Consider the following 16,099-nt stretch of genomic DNA (forward strand, 5'->3'; position numbering starts at 1 on the left):
CAAAAATTGGAATACTTTTATTATTGAAATTCAAAGTATTTTAAATTATTTAAACATAATAGTTTTAAATGAAATAAATATAAATTAGGAAGAAAACAATTTTGACAACATTGAAGGTTTTAATGCAGAATTTATGAATAGGAAACAATCTGGAAAAGGAGGAATTGCGGTGTTCATACGAAAGAATATAACTTATGAAAGGCTTTCTATACACACTTTAAGCTATGATTGTTTACATATAAAAATGGAAGATAAATGTGGGACTAAACATAAACATGCAATTTATAGATCACCATCACAAAGTAAAAGCCAGTTTATCAGTGAATTTGACAAAAATAATAAAACCGAAAAAGACCTAATAGTGCTTGGAGATATAAATATTAACATTCAAGATCTGAATAACTCGGATGCTAAAAAATATCTTGAAATAATGTCTTCAAAAGGTCTTATGAATGTAATAAAACAAAGTACACGAGTTGACATAACAGCAGGCACCAGCACTTTAATTGATCATATATACGTTACAATTACAAAATGCGATATAGTATCTGCAGTCATAGAAACGGACATATCTGATCATTTTGCAACTTTTAACGGTACAAGAGGATATACCAAGCACTTGACCAAAGATGATGCAATAAAAATAAATCAAGATATGGTTAATCAACTTATACAGCAAACAAATTGGCGAAATATTTATGAAAATGAAAGTGATGTTGATGAGCTATATAACAAATTTGTAAAGAAAATGTCGAAAAAAAACTTAAGAAAAGACAAAACAAACAGTGGATTACGCCAGAAACAATTGATTTGTGCAAAAAAAAGGGATCAATATTACAGAAAATGGAAAAATAGTCCACAAAATGAAAATTACAAGTCCGACTATAAAAAATTCAGAAATATCGTCAATAAAAATATACAAATTATGAAATCAAGATTTTACAAAACAAAATTATTGAGTGCAAAACACGATCATAAAAAAACATGGGGCATTATAAACGATTTGTTGGGAAGAAAAAAACCATCGATTGATGAAATCATTTTAAATAATATTTGTAATAAAGCGAACGTTGCAGATACCGCAGAGGAATTTGCTTATTTCTTTTCAACACAGACAGCCAATATTGTGCACCTATGTGATCAGAAAACTTCCGAACAACAAATCCAACACCTTGCTCAGACAATATATGTCGAAGAAGCGGATGAAACTGAGATAAAAAAACATACTCTCCAACTTAAAGACGAATAAAGGACCAGGAGTTGATGGAATAAGAGCAGTTGACTTAAAAATTAATTCAAACACCCTTACACCAATTATTCAAACGATTATTAATCAAAGCTTAGTTCAAGGATGCGTTCCAAAAATTCTGAAGACATCAATTATCCGCCCGATCTATAAGGGAGGAAAGAAAAGTAAGATCGAAAACTACAGGCCCATAGCAATTTTGCCCGTCATTGAAAAATGTCTTGAAGAAATTGTAGTAAGACGCTTAACTAAATTCATTGAAAAGCACTGTTTGGTGCAAAGCAATCAATATGGATTTCAAAAAGGGAAAAGCACAGGAACGCTTCTTGGTGAATTCTGCAATGTTGTGAATATGAGCCTTAACAAAAATCATCATGTTTTAGTAATGTTCGTGGACTTCAGCAAGGCATTCGACACAATTGGTCACGAAAAACTATTGGATGTCCTATATAATATTGGCATACGAGGAGAACTATGGAAGTGGACGGAGAGTTATCTTAAAGAGAGAACAATTAAGGTGAAAATTGGCGATTATTGAAGTATGGAAAAACCGAGTCATTTTGGCGTGCCACAGGGGTCAAAACTAGGTCCTATACTCTTCATACTTTTCACGAACGCACTTCTCCAAGCGTTCAATAACAGCAATGTGTTTGCCTATGCAGATGACATGGCGATTGTGGTTAGACACAAAAATCTTCAGACTGCAATAACTATTATGCAACAAGAGTTTGATAAGGTTTCTCGATGGTGTCATGACTTTGGATTGGTTATAAACTCTACAAAAAAGTTAATGCATATTCGAGCACCAAATCATCAAGAGGAGCATATAAACATCTTCTTTCAGAATCCAAAATGTCCAACTAGCAGAAGGAGTGATCCAATCGAAGTTGTTAAAACAGCCAAATATCTTGGAATCACAATTGATGAACACTTTTTATGGCGAGAACATATCAATGCAATGAGATTGAGTATAAGAAGGGCTATGTTTGCCATTTTTTACCTGGAAAGATATTCAACAAAAGAGGTGCAGAAGCAAGTTTACTATTCACTTGTTGAATCCCGTTTAAGATAGCTTGCAGACAAGAGTAGGTAAAATAATTAACAAAAACCACATTTCTTTCAAGGTTTTTAGCGTACACGACATTTACAAGATGACAGCGGTTATAAAATATTATGATGACAAACGATTTCAACAACCTATCTTACACAACATCAACACGGGAAGACAAGCCCAAGGCCTACTGGAAATCCCGGCAGTATATAATAATTATGGGAGGAAACAACTTTGTCATTCGATACCATCACTTTTGAACAAGCTTCCAAGAAACCTTAAAAATATTCGTAACTTTAAATAACGTAAAAAACTTATAAAATTATTTTTCTTAAATTAAATATAAATTAATGAAAATATACTCTAATATAAATTTTTTTTTTTGAATAACTTTATTCTACTATAAAAAAAAACTATTAAATTGCAATTATTAATTTTTCTTTTTTTTTCTCTTGTAACTATCGTTCAACAAAAATTTTAATTGAAGTATTTATGTATCTTTGATTATTATTATTAATCCAATTCAATTCAAATATCTTAATAATTGAATAACCCACAGATAAGCATTAAGCTTCGTGGGTAACACAAATATTGTTAAACTCCTTTTGAAATGAATAAAAATCTAAAAAATCTATCTATCTATCTAGAGGGTTTAATATTATGTTTTGGGGATACTTCTGCTACTATGGACTTAAATCAAAACTGTAATTAACCAGCTCTGGCACCTGAATAGTTTGCAAAACATTATGCTGCTATTACTTCGACACCAAATAAGGCTTAAATGGAGGACAGAGGATAATAACCCAAAACACATCAGCAGAGCAGCCAGGCAATGGTTTCAAGATACTAAAATTGGGGTCATAAAGTGACCTGCTCAGTCTTTCAGACCTCAATCCGTTCCAGAAACTTTGGGGGGATATAAAAGGAGATGTGTCTAAAGCCAAAACTTAAAATAACGGGAGTTATTAACCGTTGCAGAGCAGGTTTGGTGATCTATAACACCGCAAAGATCTCAGGGACTTTACGACTTAATGAAAGGTCGTTGCGAAGTGGTAATTCAAAATAACGGTCATTTTAATGAAACTTAAGGAGTTTTATTTGAAAAAATTTCTATATTAAAGCTCGTTTAATGTTCAATGCTTAATTTAAAATATATTTCAAATCGCTGCTATTTTTAGCCGGCCACTGTAACTCTCAAACCCCTTATACTATCATATTAGATTTCTTCATTAAATTCGAATTATTCTTTTTCAACTAAAAATTATTTTAATTATTTTTTCGCGTCGGTTTTTTTTTAAATTTTGTAAATGCAATTTTGTAGAGCGTTCAATTTTATACAAGAAAATGATTAAATCTAGCCTTTTTGATGAATCATTAAAAAGTTATAAAATTCCAAACTCAAAAACACAATCTTTCCCATGTAAATCACATGGGAAATAGAAATTTGCTATGCGGCGGTACTTAATGTTAATATTAAGGGCTGAAACTTTTACAGTATTTTTTTTCGTCATTTCCAACAATAATTTCGGTGATACAAAAAAAAAATTTGTTTTGAATCAGTCTAATGTTGATAACACATTTATCGAAGGAAATCGGCCCCAAAGTCAAAAATTATCATGGGTAAGAAAAAATAATTCCATTTAAAAATTAATATCTGAGCAATAAAAAAGGATATTAACATTTTTTAAATGCAGGTACAAAGAATAGTAAAAATCAAGACATCAATGAAGTTTTTATCATAAGTATTAACGGAGTTATTAACATTAACATGAATAATTTCGATGCCGATTTGCCTCCCATCGGCAACGCACGTGTGAAAGTCTCGTCCCGTCGGAAAAGAGTGTTCTCGTTTTGTTTTTAATTTTTTACATAGTTTTTATCATTTGTGTTTTTATCTTTGTTACAATAAATAAATTATTAAAAAAAAAAAAAAAAAAAAAAGCAATAGCCCATTGAATAAAAAAATATAAATACATAAAACCCACAAATTAAACAAAAAAAAAATAACCTCGCGGCGTGCATATAAAATAAATACATAAAAAGTGCAATAACAAACAACAACAACATCTCAGTACCTCTCCCGCAATAAGAAAAAAAAAAAAAAACAACAAACAATAGTTCACTGTCCCTAACCAAATTATATAATACCAAAAAAAATACAAATACAATAACAACAACAACCGTAGCATCGCCAAATAACAAAAAAAAAAGTCTCGCGCTTCTAAATAATAGTCTTCAGTGCATGTGCATAACGAGTTCTTCCTTCTTTTCCTTCCCCCCATCATTCTCGCAGTCGAATTAGCTTAATGATTGTGGTATTGTGAGTGGAGCTTCTTCTCATAATGCCGCAATCGTTATCAGTTCGACTCCAGACAGATTATTGTATGTATTAATAAATAACCAGGGGCGGATCGATACAAATTGTCACTAAGGCATAACACTAGTGATAATTTGTTTTGTTGAAGCTCAAATTGGAATTTATGTAAGGCATTCAATATAGGTAATTGTCGGATAAGGTTTTTTAAAGTTTTAGTATATTTAAATGGTAGGTAATTTCAGGGTCGATTATGCCAACATTCGTGGGCTTAGATCGAACTTCTGCGATGTGTACATTTACACTGTACAAAACAGGCCAGCTGTTTTGGCATAAGGTGAGACTCAAATAAGTGAAAATTCAGATTGTTCTGAATTTAATCTAAATGGGTATTGCTTGGTGCCATTATTCTTTTCTCACCACGGTCTCGCCATTTATATTAGAAATGATGTAGCTTATCAACTTCAACCACAATACGGCCTGTGTGTAAACACAAATTTCAATTTCATGTGGTTAAAATTCACGGTTAATAAGCGCATCATTCATACATGTTTCATTTATCGAAGCCCCAACCTGGACAGTAATTCAACCTCTAACGAATTTGATGCTCTGTCCGACTCCATCCAAAGGATTGTTTCCCTGTATCCTCACACTGAAATCGTCATTACGGGCGATTTCAATGTACACAATTCTTCGTGGCTTCGCTATTCTGGCCAGACAACACCCGAAGGAAGGTATGTTGAGATTTTTGCTGAGTTAAACCACTTAACTCAACTAGTTAACGAGCCGACTCGAATTTCGGACGTTGCTGGTCGGGCTGAAAATACTCTAGACTTGTTTCTTACCTCTGACCCTGATAAATACACTGTAAATGTATTATCGCCTCTAGGCACATCAGATCACTGTGTCATATCTGCGAATTTCTCTTGTCAAAAAAATCCAGTTAAAGAAAAAACTCCTAAGAGAACTGTTTGGCAATATGAGAAAGCCAACTGGGAGGGTCTCAACGCTTTTTTCAAAAACTTTAACTGGTCGCTATGTTTCCTCGATAGTGACGTTGATTCCAGTACAGATATGATCACAAACTTAATTCTCTCCGGAATGAGAAATTTTATCCCGAATAGGGCTAAAACAATCAAACCAAAAGAGAATTCGTGGTTTGATTCGAGCTGTAAAGAGGTTATCAGGGAAAAAGAGGTAAAGTTCCGTTATTATAAAGCCAACCCCACTGAGGAAAATCGGATAAGATTTAAACAAGCTAGAAAGGCCAGCAACGCCCATATTCGACGAATCAAATTTTTGCATGAGCAAAAATTAAGACAAAAAATACTACAGTGTCCCACAGGTAGTAAAAATTTTTGGTCATTTGTGAAAAATATTCGAAACTCTACAACATCTTCGGTTCCAACGCTCGTTTACAATGACACTCCTTTTGTTAGTTCTCTTGAGAAAGCCAACCTTCTCGTCAGGCAGTTCGCTGCCAATTCAACGTTAACAGAGAGTGTCATGACTCCCCCTTCACTTGAGCGAGTGAATAGTTTTATGGGACCTATCTTTTTTCGTACTCGTGCAGTGGCAAGAGTTCTTAAAGACCTTGACATACACAAATCCGCTGGCCCGGATAGTATCCCTCCCATAGTTCTGAAGAGGTGTTCTTCTACGCTGGCAAAACCACTGCGTAAGCTTTTCCATCTGTCCTACTCTACAGGTCTCTTTCCGAGTGGATGGAGAACAGCATTTGTCCAGCCTGTCCCTAAAAAAGGCGAATCTTCTTCACCCTCTAACTATCGTCCGATTGCACTTACGTCCCTTCTTTCCAAGGTCATGGAAACGCTGATTAATTTCCAGCTTAAGAAATATCTTGAAGAACGGAAGCTTCTTAATGACCGGCAGTATGGCTTTCGTAGCAATAGATCCACTGGTGATTTGATGGTTTATCTCACCGATCAGTGGAACAAATCTTTACATCGTTTTGGAGAAAGTAAGATTGTTGCGCTTGATATTTCAAAGGCATTTGATAGAGTTTGGCATCAAGCTCTCTTATCGAAAATGCTTGCATTCGGTATTGATGAATCTCTTCTTCGTTGGATTAGAAATTACCTTTCGAACCGTTCAATTCAAGTCGTTTTGGACGGATTCAAGTCTGAAACCCATAATATAAACGCTGGTGTGCCCCAGGGCTCCGTTTTGTCTCCGACTCTCTTTCTCATTTTCATTAATGATTTGCTCTCTGAAACTTCTAATCCATTAAATTGTTTCGCAGATGATAGTACCCTCAGCTTTTCATATTCGTTTGAAGATTCACACCCATGTCCTTCGGATGTGGAACTCCAACGGCAAAATATGATAAGCTCATTAAATTCTGATCTCGAATGCATTGTCCAATGGGGAATAAGAAACCGCGTAGAATTTAATGCTTCTAAAACACAATGCTGCTTACTATCATTAAAACGAAACCTTCCCCCTTTGCCACTATCCATGAGTGGTACTTGCATCGAGGAAACTGATCAGCTTTCGATTCTAGGTATGTCCATTACAAACCACCTTTTGTGGAATGAGCACATATTCGATGTAGCCAAAAACTCTGCGAAATGCTTAGGTTTCCTCCGAAGATGTAAGAAATATTTCACCCCTTCTGATCTGGCTATAATCTATAAAGCATATATTCGTCCAAAGCTCGAGTATAATTCCCATATCTGGGCAGGTGCTCCTAAGACCCACTTGAGTTATTTGGATAGAATTCAAAACAGAGCTTTTAAAATGATAGGTGATAGGTCCATTACTGATACAATCCCACCTCTTGAGCACCGCCGGAATGTATCATGCCTGTCCTTATTTTATAGGTACTTTTTTAAAAAATGTTCTAATGAAATAGCTAGCTGCATTCCTCCCCTTAAACAATTCAACCGTAATACTCGTACTTCAAGGAATGCCCATCAGTTTACACTTGAGCCCAACTTCGGACGTACCGTCAAATACAGAGATTCTTTCTTTAGTCGTACTACTAGAATGTGGAATGCATTACCCGCCTCTGTTTTTCCCTCCCATTTTAATGTTCAGAACTTTAAAACCAATGTGCATCGGTATCTCCTTTTACATCCCTTCCTCTTTTCCTAAAGCTCGTACTGTGTATATATACATATTAAGGGTACCCAAAACCCCTTTAGTGCGCGCTCATTATAAAAAAAAAAAAAAAAAAAAAAAAAAATAAAGGCATACCAAAGTAAGCATTTTCTTAAATCAACTTAAGGGTATCAACTTTGCAGATAGAGAGTTACTGTAGAACAATTTTTTTCTTAGAATTTACCCAAGAATCATCCCTCAAAATCTTCTTATCTCATTCCGGGACACCCTGTATGATGACAAATTTTTTTATAAAAAATACAAAATGGTGTATCTACAGTGAATCTCTGTACGCGCCCAGAGCAAAACCTAAAAGGAATTAAATTTCCTTTTTTTTTGGTAAAAAATCGACTAGTAACTTTAAATGCGTGACAAATACCTAAGTTTTAATATTTCCATAATCCCCAAAGTTTTTCTGTTACAATGTTTTAAGGATTTGTTCCAAATTTCAAGTTTTTTTTTTTTTTTTTTTTTTTTGACGGGAGGAAATCTTCAAAAGACACTTGGCAGTATTCGACACCAAGTAGTGTGGGACTCTTAACCACTAAAACCACCTCTTTATCAGGACCAATCTTGAGAGATCGACATCAGATTTTTCTTTCTTAACTTTGTAAAATCACTTTGGGGGAAGTTTAAACTTTTAATACTTTCCCATGTCTTTTTAGACCATAAGCTCATGAGGCTTGGTTCTTCTTAATCTTCGAACATGGTTTCTTGTATTCAAGACGGACACCATTTCAGAATTGGTATGACTTTGCAGTCTCTGATTATGCGATACAGCGTATTTTTTAACAACTTCTGTAACCGTTTCTATTTGTAAGTCACGATGTAGATCGCTATTTCTTATGTACCAAGGTGCATTAACTATTCCACGAAGGACTTTGTTTTGGAATTTTTGGATGATTTCGATATTTGTTTTCTTTGTACAGCCCCATAATTGGATACCATAGGTCCAAACAGGCTTTAGTACTTGATTATACAGCATTATTTTGTTTTGGGTTGATAAATCAGAGTTGTTACCAAGTAACCAGTACATTTTTCTATATTTCAAGTTTAGTTCTTCTCTTTTCTTTTTGATGTGCTCTTTCCACTTTAGCTTTGCATCCAAAGTCATTCCAAGGTATTTGGCCGTATTGGCGTAAGGTACAGCTTGATTATTAATGAATATTGGAATATTGTTTATCTTTTTATTTGTAAAGTTTATATGTGAAGATTTTGTTTCATTGAGCTTGATACGCCATTTTTCGGTCCAATCTCTGACTGTGTCGACGGCATATTGCAGCTTTACTGCTCCCCTAGAGACACATTTGTCGGGTACCAAAATTGCGGTATCATCTGCAAAAGTAGCCATTATGGTGTGATTCCCAACTGGGATATCCCTTGTGTATAGTAAATACAGGGTAGGACCTAGGACACTTCCTTGTGGTACACCGGCTTCTATTTTCTTCAATTCCGAATATTCTTGATCGTACCTTACTCTAAACAATCGGTCTGAGATGTACGATTTTAATATTTCATAGTACTGTCTGGGAAGATCCCTTTGCAGTTTGTACTCAAGTCCCTCATGCCAAACCTTGTCAAAGGCTTGAGCAACATCTAAGAAAATAGCTGAACAGACTTGTTTTTCTTCTAATGCTTTTTCTATTACATCCGTTATTCTATGAACTTGGTCTATCGTGGAATGTTTATTTCTAAAGCCAAACTGATGATTTGGGATTAACCTTCTTTCTTCTATAATTTTGCTAAGTCTCTTCAGAAGCAGTTTTTCAAAAACTTTTGCCATAATTGGTATAAGCGATATTGGTCTGTAAGACGTCACTTCTGTAGGTGGCTTACCTTGCTTGGGTATGACAATAACTTCAGCAATTTTCCAATGGTGTGGGACATACCGTTTCTTAAGGCATGCATTTATTATATATTGGAGTTTTATGAAGGCTTTCAATGGCATTTCTTTCATAACCTGAGCAGTAATAAGATCGTAACCTGGTGATTTTTTATTTGATAGTTGATGTAAACACATACTTTTTATTTCTTTTAATCTTACAATTGGTATTTCACTTTCATCTATCTTATCAACAAGCTGTAAGCTATTTTCAGCCGCGTTTGCTGGGTATGGCTTAAAAACATTCGCAAGATGCTCCGCGAAAAGGTTAGCTTTTTCTTTTGGGTTAAAGATCCATTTCCCATCTTGAGATTTCAAGGGAGAGTTTAGTAACTGCGGTCTTTTCAGGCGCTTGGCTGCTTTCCATAGCGAAAAATCGGTTGAAGCATCAGTCGTTAAATTCTTTAGGAATGTACTGAGTGAATCGTTTTTGAATTTATAAATTTGTTTTTTAAGATTGTTGCTTATACGGTTAAACGTTGTTTTATCATCTGGAAATCTAGTATTTTGCCATTTTCTTCGAGCTCTTCTTTTCTCTATTATCAACTCTCTTATCTCTAAAGGATATTTTATTTCATTTTGTCTTCTATTAGAAAATGTTGGAGTACTTTCTTCAGCGGCCTGTTGCACATCAGCAATAAATTGTTCCACTTCATGGTCAATTTGCTCGATTGTATCCATGGGAGATCTTAAATTTATAAAACTTAAAAGCCTTTCTCTAAAATCACTCCAGTTTGTTTTCTTATTTACAAGCTTTGGATTACTTTTTTCTATTACTTCCGATTCACTTAGTGTTAGAATCACTGGAGTATGATCTGATGACAAGTCATAATTACCTTCGACACTAATGTGATTTCGTTTGATTCCTTTAGCTACAAAAAAGTCAATAAGGTCTGGTATTTTGTTAGTATCGGAAGGCCAGTAAGTAGGCGACCTGGAGGAATAGAATTCGCAATTGTATTTACGGCCTGCTTGGAAAAGTCTTTTGCCTTTTGTTGATATAAGTCTTGAACCCCAATGAGTGTGTTTCGCATTGAAGTCTCCACCAACAAGAAAGTTATGCCCAAGAAGATTTAATAGATCTGTATAGTCATCTTCTGTCGGGGAGCGCCTTGGTGGGCAGTATATAGCTGCTATCTTAAACTCTTTCTTTTTCATACCGATACTAATAGTTGTTACTTGCATATTTTCATTAGTAAGCTTGGTTTCTTCATAATGTTTTAAGCTTTCTTTTATAAGAATCGCCGATCCACCTCTTGCCTTGTCAGCTGGATGTGGAGCGTGGTAACATGAATAGTTTTCTATTACATTATCTAGACTTTGCCCATTGGAGAAGTGAGTTTCGGACACCAAGCAAATATCTATATGTTCTAGATCTAAAAAGATTTGTAATTCGGATAAGTGTTGTAAAAGACCGTTTGCATTCCATGTAGCGATTTTAAGTGTTCTGTCCATCATTGTTTTTTAAGAGCGACTTTTTCGCTTAACTGTTTGATATTCAAATCCTGTTTATCAATTCTTTGAAGAATGAGGTGTAGCATTTCTTTTATGGAAGTCTCTTCATTCTTCCGCACATTTTTTAGAATCTGAGAATAGGCTTTATTTCCATCGCTTTTACTTTGAACAGCTTTTTTAGGCGGTTCATTCTTAGTATTGTTTTCAGCAGTTAAATCGGTATTTACTGTGATTCTGGGTTTGTCTCTAGCAGATGTATTTTTGCTTCTGAACTCTTGGAATTTTTTGGCAACTGGGCAGCCTCTATAGCTTGCCGGGTGATTACCCTGGCAGTTCACACATTTTGCTTTCTGATCTTTGCTCATCGGACAATTTTTAGTTGCATGTTTTCCTTCGCACTTTACACAAGCAAACTCGCGGTTGCAGTATTTCTGGGTATGACCAAAAGCTTGGCAACGTTTGCACTGCGGAACAACTTTAGATTTTCGGAGTGGTTCAATTTTAACAGCTATGCCCAAGATTGATCTTACTTTATAAATCTCCTCGACACTTTGTTTACTGTCAAAAGTTAACATGAATAAAGGTAGTAACCTCTTACTCGTCTTCAAGTGAAAACATTTAAAAAAGCTTTTTTAACAAGGCCATAACCTTTTAAGAATAAAAAACAGGTTACGAGGTTTTTCCGATATAGTCCTCTCTCTGAAAAACGAAAAAAAGACTTCTTAAGTCTTTTTCAAAGGAACAAATAAATATAATGTTTTTCAAACACCGCGTTGAAGTAGAGTTACGTATGAAAAACCGTAATTTTTGTCCAAATTATAAGAAATATTTGTTTTTTAATTATAGATCTGAGGAATGAAGAATGAATTATGTATGTATATTATAGTCCGGTCAATTTAGACATCCGAGGTTACATTAATTCCCAGCAAGCTGAAAATTGGTAGGATTGTTGGAAACACCATCATAAATTGAATCTAAAAAGTCCTCATCGATCCGAGGCCTGGAAAAAAATTTACGGGGGGTCAAAGGTCAAAAAAACTGTTTTTTCACGATTTTCAGCAAAACGGTAAGTCTTATCAAAAAAATTTCAATGCAAGAATTGTATATATAAAAAGAAGAATTATTATATATAAAAAGTGTTATGACACTTTTTTTCCTAAGACCCACCGTTTCTGAGGTATAACGATTCAAAAAGTTGAAGTTGAGTTGTAATCGTCATAATCAGGTCTATTCTGAAAAAAAACTCCTAACTGAAAGTGTAGCTATCAGCCGTTCTAGGGTTGTCCATTCTCTATCGGACACCCTGTATTATATTCGGACATATTCTAAACAAAAAATACCAGGGAAATGGTTTCGGGAGAAGGGCCCCAATCGGAAAAATGGCGGAAATTTCCACTTTTTTTTTGCTTTCCCCTTAACCATTGAGGAACGAAATTCAAGCTAAAAAAATAATGAAATTTCAGGAACTTTTAAGTTAGGAGTTTTTTTTTCAGAATAGGCCTGATTATGACGATTACATCTCAACTTCAACTTTTTGAATCGTTATACCTCAGAAACGGTGGGTCTTAGGAAAAAAGTTTCATATATATAATAATCTGGTCTACAATTCTTGCATTGAAATTTTTTTGATAAGACTTAACGTTTTGCTGAAAATCGTGAAAAACCATTTTTTTGACCATTGACCCCCCGTAAATTTTTTTCCAGGCCTCGGATCGATGAGGACTTTTTAGATTTTTAGATTTTTAGCTTGCTGGGAATTAATGTAACCTCACCCCCTTATTTTAGTCTAATTTGACCGGATTATTATGTAAAGGAGCACACAATTTACACATGCTTTAAATTTTTGCTTTCGATAACATCGACCATTTGATGAAAATAGCAAAAAAAAAAAAACAATATTTTCGATATACAGTAGCGAGCAAAAAAAATGCAAACGAAAAAGGTGAAAAGAGTTTTACATGTTAACTAAGTCATTTTACATCGTCATGCTACCAAAATTGGCACACAATATTGAAAATGTTTTATTTTCACGAAACAGAGTCGTTTTGTGGAATATCTTACTTCAAGACAATTATTTGGTCAAAAGTCTGCCTAAATATGCGTTTTTAGCCGAGCAAAAAAAATGCAAATGTGTAAAAAACAATAAAGTATAATGATTTATTCATATTTTTGTTTTTGTTTATGTTTTTGGTTTTTTAGGTTCATATTTTATTAATATTTTGTTGGGAACCCTTTATTTGAAACAAAAGCGCGGATTTTTTTGGTATTGAGTCTATTAAAGACTATCATAAAGGAGATGGGGCAAAAATATATGGGACCTGGGCCATAAGCGTACATTAATGAGACTAGTAGTAATAATTTTATCAAAATTGAAATTTAAAAAAATAATTTTTATTTGTTCAATTCGGAATCTATCTTAAGACTAACATTTGTATTTAATTTTATTGTTCGTTATACTTCGGTTTTCAACGTGTGATATGCAAGCTTGCATTAACAATGTGCAAGATTGCATTCACATGTTGAAATAAAATATTTCTTAGAATAATTATTATAAATTTTGTGAATGGAAAATAAAATGCAAAATTCTAGGAATAATTGATATTTGTAACATTAATATGTAGTTCGTTGCAAAGTGCAATGAACTTGTTTATTAAATGATATTTTTATTGGAGGCATGTGTAACACCCCCACCGTCAGATTGAGGCTCCGACGAAATTTTTACTTTTGATTTATTTTGCATTTTGTGTTTTATTAAAAGACTAATTACAATACAAAAAAACAATATCATGAAAATATTTGAAGCTAATGATGTAATGTTAAAAGTTACATTATTTTTTTTTATTTCTTGTATTATTTCTCTATTTTGAATATGTTTGAGATATAGTTCTTCAATATTTAATTGAGGTATAGTTTTATTTTTACTAACTTTAATGAAGAAATTTGGCAAAACAAATTTGTCATGAATAGATTTAATAAAGTTTTGATAAGTTACATTTTTAATGTTCAATTTACAATTTTGAAATTTTATTAAATAATTTCCTTTCAGTATTATATTTTGTTTATTACAGTTTTGAATAATTTGTGTTTCTTTTATATTTTTTAACAGTATTATACCTGTTGTTATTTCTTTAATTTCTGATGTGTTTGATTTCATTTTATTACATGTTTCAATTGTTTTTCTAGGTTTAAATATTTGATGAATACAATATTCATCCGAAATTTCGACGAGATTTCTTTTTATATTGTCTTTTACAGGAAATTCAAAAATATTATTATCTTCATCTAACAGAACGTTTTTAAATTTGAACATAACCGCCATGTTCTCTTTATCCGAAAGTGGTTCTATAGCTATTTGAGAAAATCTATGATCAGATATTTGTGGAAGTAGTAATATGATAATAATTTGGTCTTGATATGTTGCAACGGTTAGCTTGATTTCTGCTAAGTTTTCTATGTCCGGAACTAAAGCTAGTTCTTCTGGACTCAAAATGTTTCTAGTTAAGATTCCTAGTTTACTTGAAAATAAAATTTGCTCTATGTCGTCAATGTGGTTTCTGAGGAGTAAAATGTTGTTGTTTATCTGATATAAGTATTGCATTATTTCAAGTTCGGTTTCGATTGTTTGTATTGTTCCTATTAGTTTTTGGTTGTATGTGTTTAGGTAAGTTTCTATTGATTTTTGTTGTTTATTAATGTGGTTCGTAACATTAGTAATTTGTTCTGTCAACAACTTATTTATGATAACTTGTTTATTATTTTCATTAATAAGTTTCTTATTTTCGGAATTTAATTGATTAAGTTTCTCTTTAATTTGGACCTCATCTTCTTGGTCCATCGTGCCTGCAATATATTTTAGTCCTGTGCCTAAAATATTTACGAGTGCTCTCTTGGTTTTGAAATGCGGTTTAATATTTTGGAGTTTCCGTAATTTTAAATAACGGCTTAGGAGGGTTTCTTACGTATTTTTCAATATTACACACATCGCAGTTGTTTATATATTGTGTTATTCTTTTAAGCAGTTTTGGGTTGAAATAACTTAATTTTATTTCTTTGTATACTTCTGTTATACCTCTATGATTATTTCTTAAATGTTCTTTCTCTATTATTTCTGCTAGTTTATTTTCATCTGTTACATCTTCTAACAGTTGAAAACACCGAATAATTTTAAATTTATCATTGTTTGAAAAGTTATCTTGAAAAGCTTTTTCAAAGATATTATAAAATTGATCATCTTCAATGAGAATTGCATTTAAACCATTAGGTTTAAAATGATTTTTTAACAATATTATGGCATATTGTTCATCTAAGTTTTTTAAATGTATCGTACATCGATTCTTATCAAATACTTTTAAATGTTTAATTCGAGTTGCTCCTGATTGAGATTTTACTATTATTACTTGATTTTTAAAAATATTAATACCTGATTTAGTTATAGGAATGCAGTCATTATTACTTATAAGATTTACTTCTGTATTTACGGGTATACGGGAAAGTGCATCAGCATTACTGTTTAGAGTTCCCTTTTTATATATTATTTTGAAATCGAATTCGGATAGTCTCAATCTCCATCTTACAAGTTTTGAATTGGGTTCTTTTATTGAGAAGAGCCATGTTAGAGGTTTATGGTCGGTTTCGATTATAAATTTTCTACCAAATAAGTAAGGTCTATAATACTTAGTGGCCCATACGATAGCTAACAATTCTTTTTCTATCGTACTATAATTTATCTCGTGTTCGTTTAAAGTACGACTACCAAATGAAACGGGACGGTCGTCTTGCGATAGGACAGCGCCTATAGCAAAATTGCTAGCATCAGTGGTCAAAGTAAAGGGTTTGGAAAAATCCGGATAAACTAAAATTGGATCGTTAGTAATGAGAGTTTTAAGTGTTTCAAAGGCCTTAATGTATTCTGGATTTAAAATATTTATCTTAGCATCATTTTTTAAATATAATGTCATAGGTTTAGCAATCTTAGAATAATCTTTAATAAATTTCCGGTAGTAACCGGTTAAACCTAGAAATTGTTTA

General features: G+C 33.2%; 1 protein-coding gene across 3 annotated transcripts in view; it reads left to right on the top strand.

The window, feature by feature from the left end:
* LOC129905186 (zinc finger-containing ubiquitin peptidase 1-like) overlaps positions 1 to 16,099 on the top strand; it is a 126,652-nt gene that overhangs the window by 85,051 nt on the left and 25,502 nt on the right. The window lies entirely within an intron of this gene.

This window comes from Episyrphus balteatus, chromosome 1, assembly GCF_945859705.1.
Source record: "Episyrphus balteatus chromosome 1, idEpiBalt1.1, whole genome shotgun sequence".
Classification (NCBI taxonomy): domain Eukaryota; kingdom Metazoa; phylum Arthropoda; class Insecta; order Diptera; family Syrphidae; genus Episyrphus; species Episyrphus balteatus.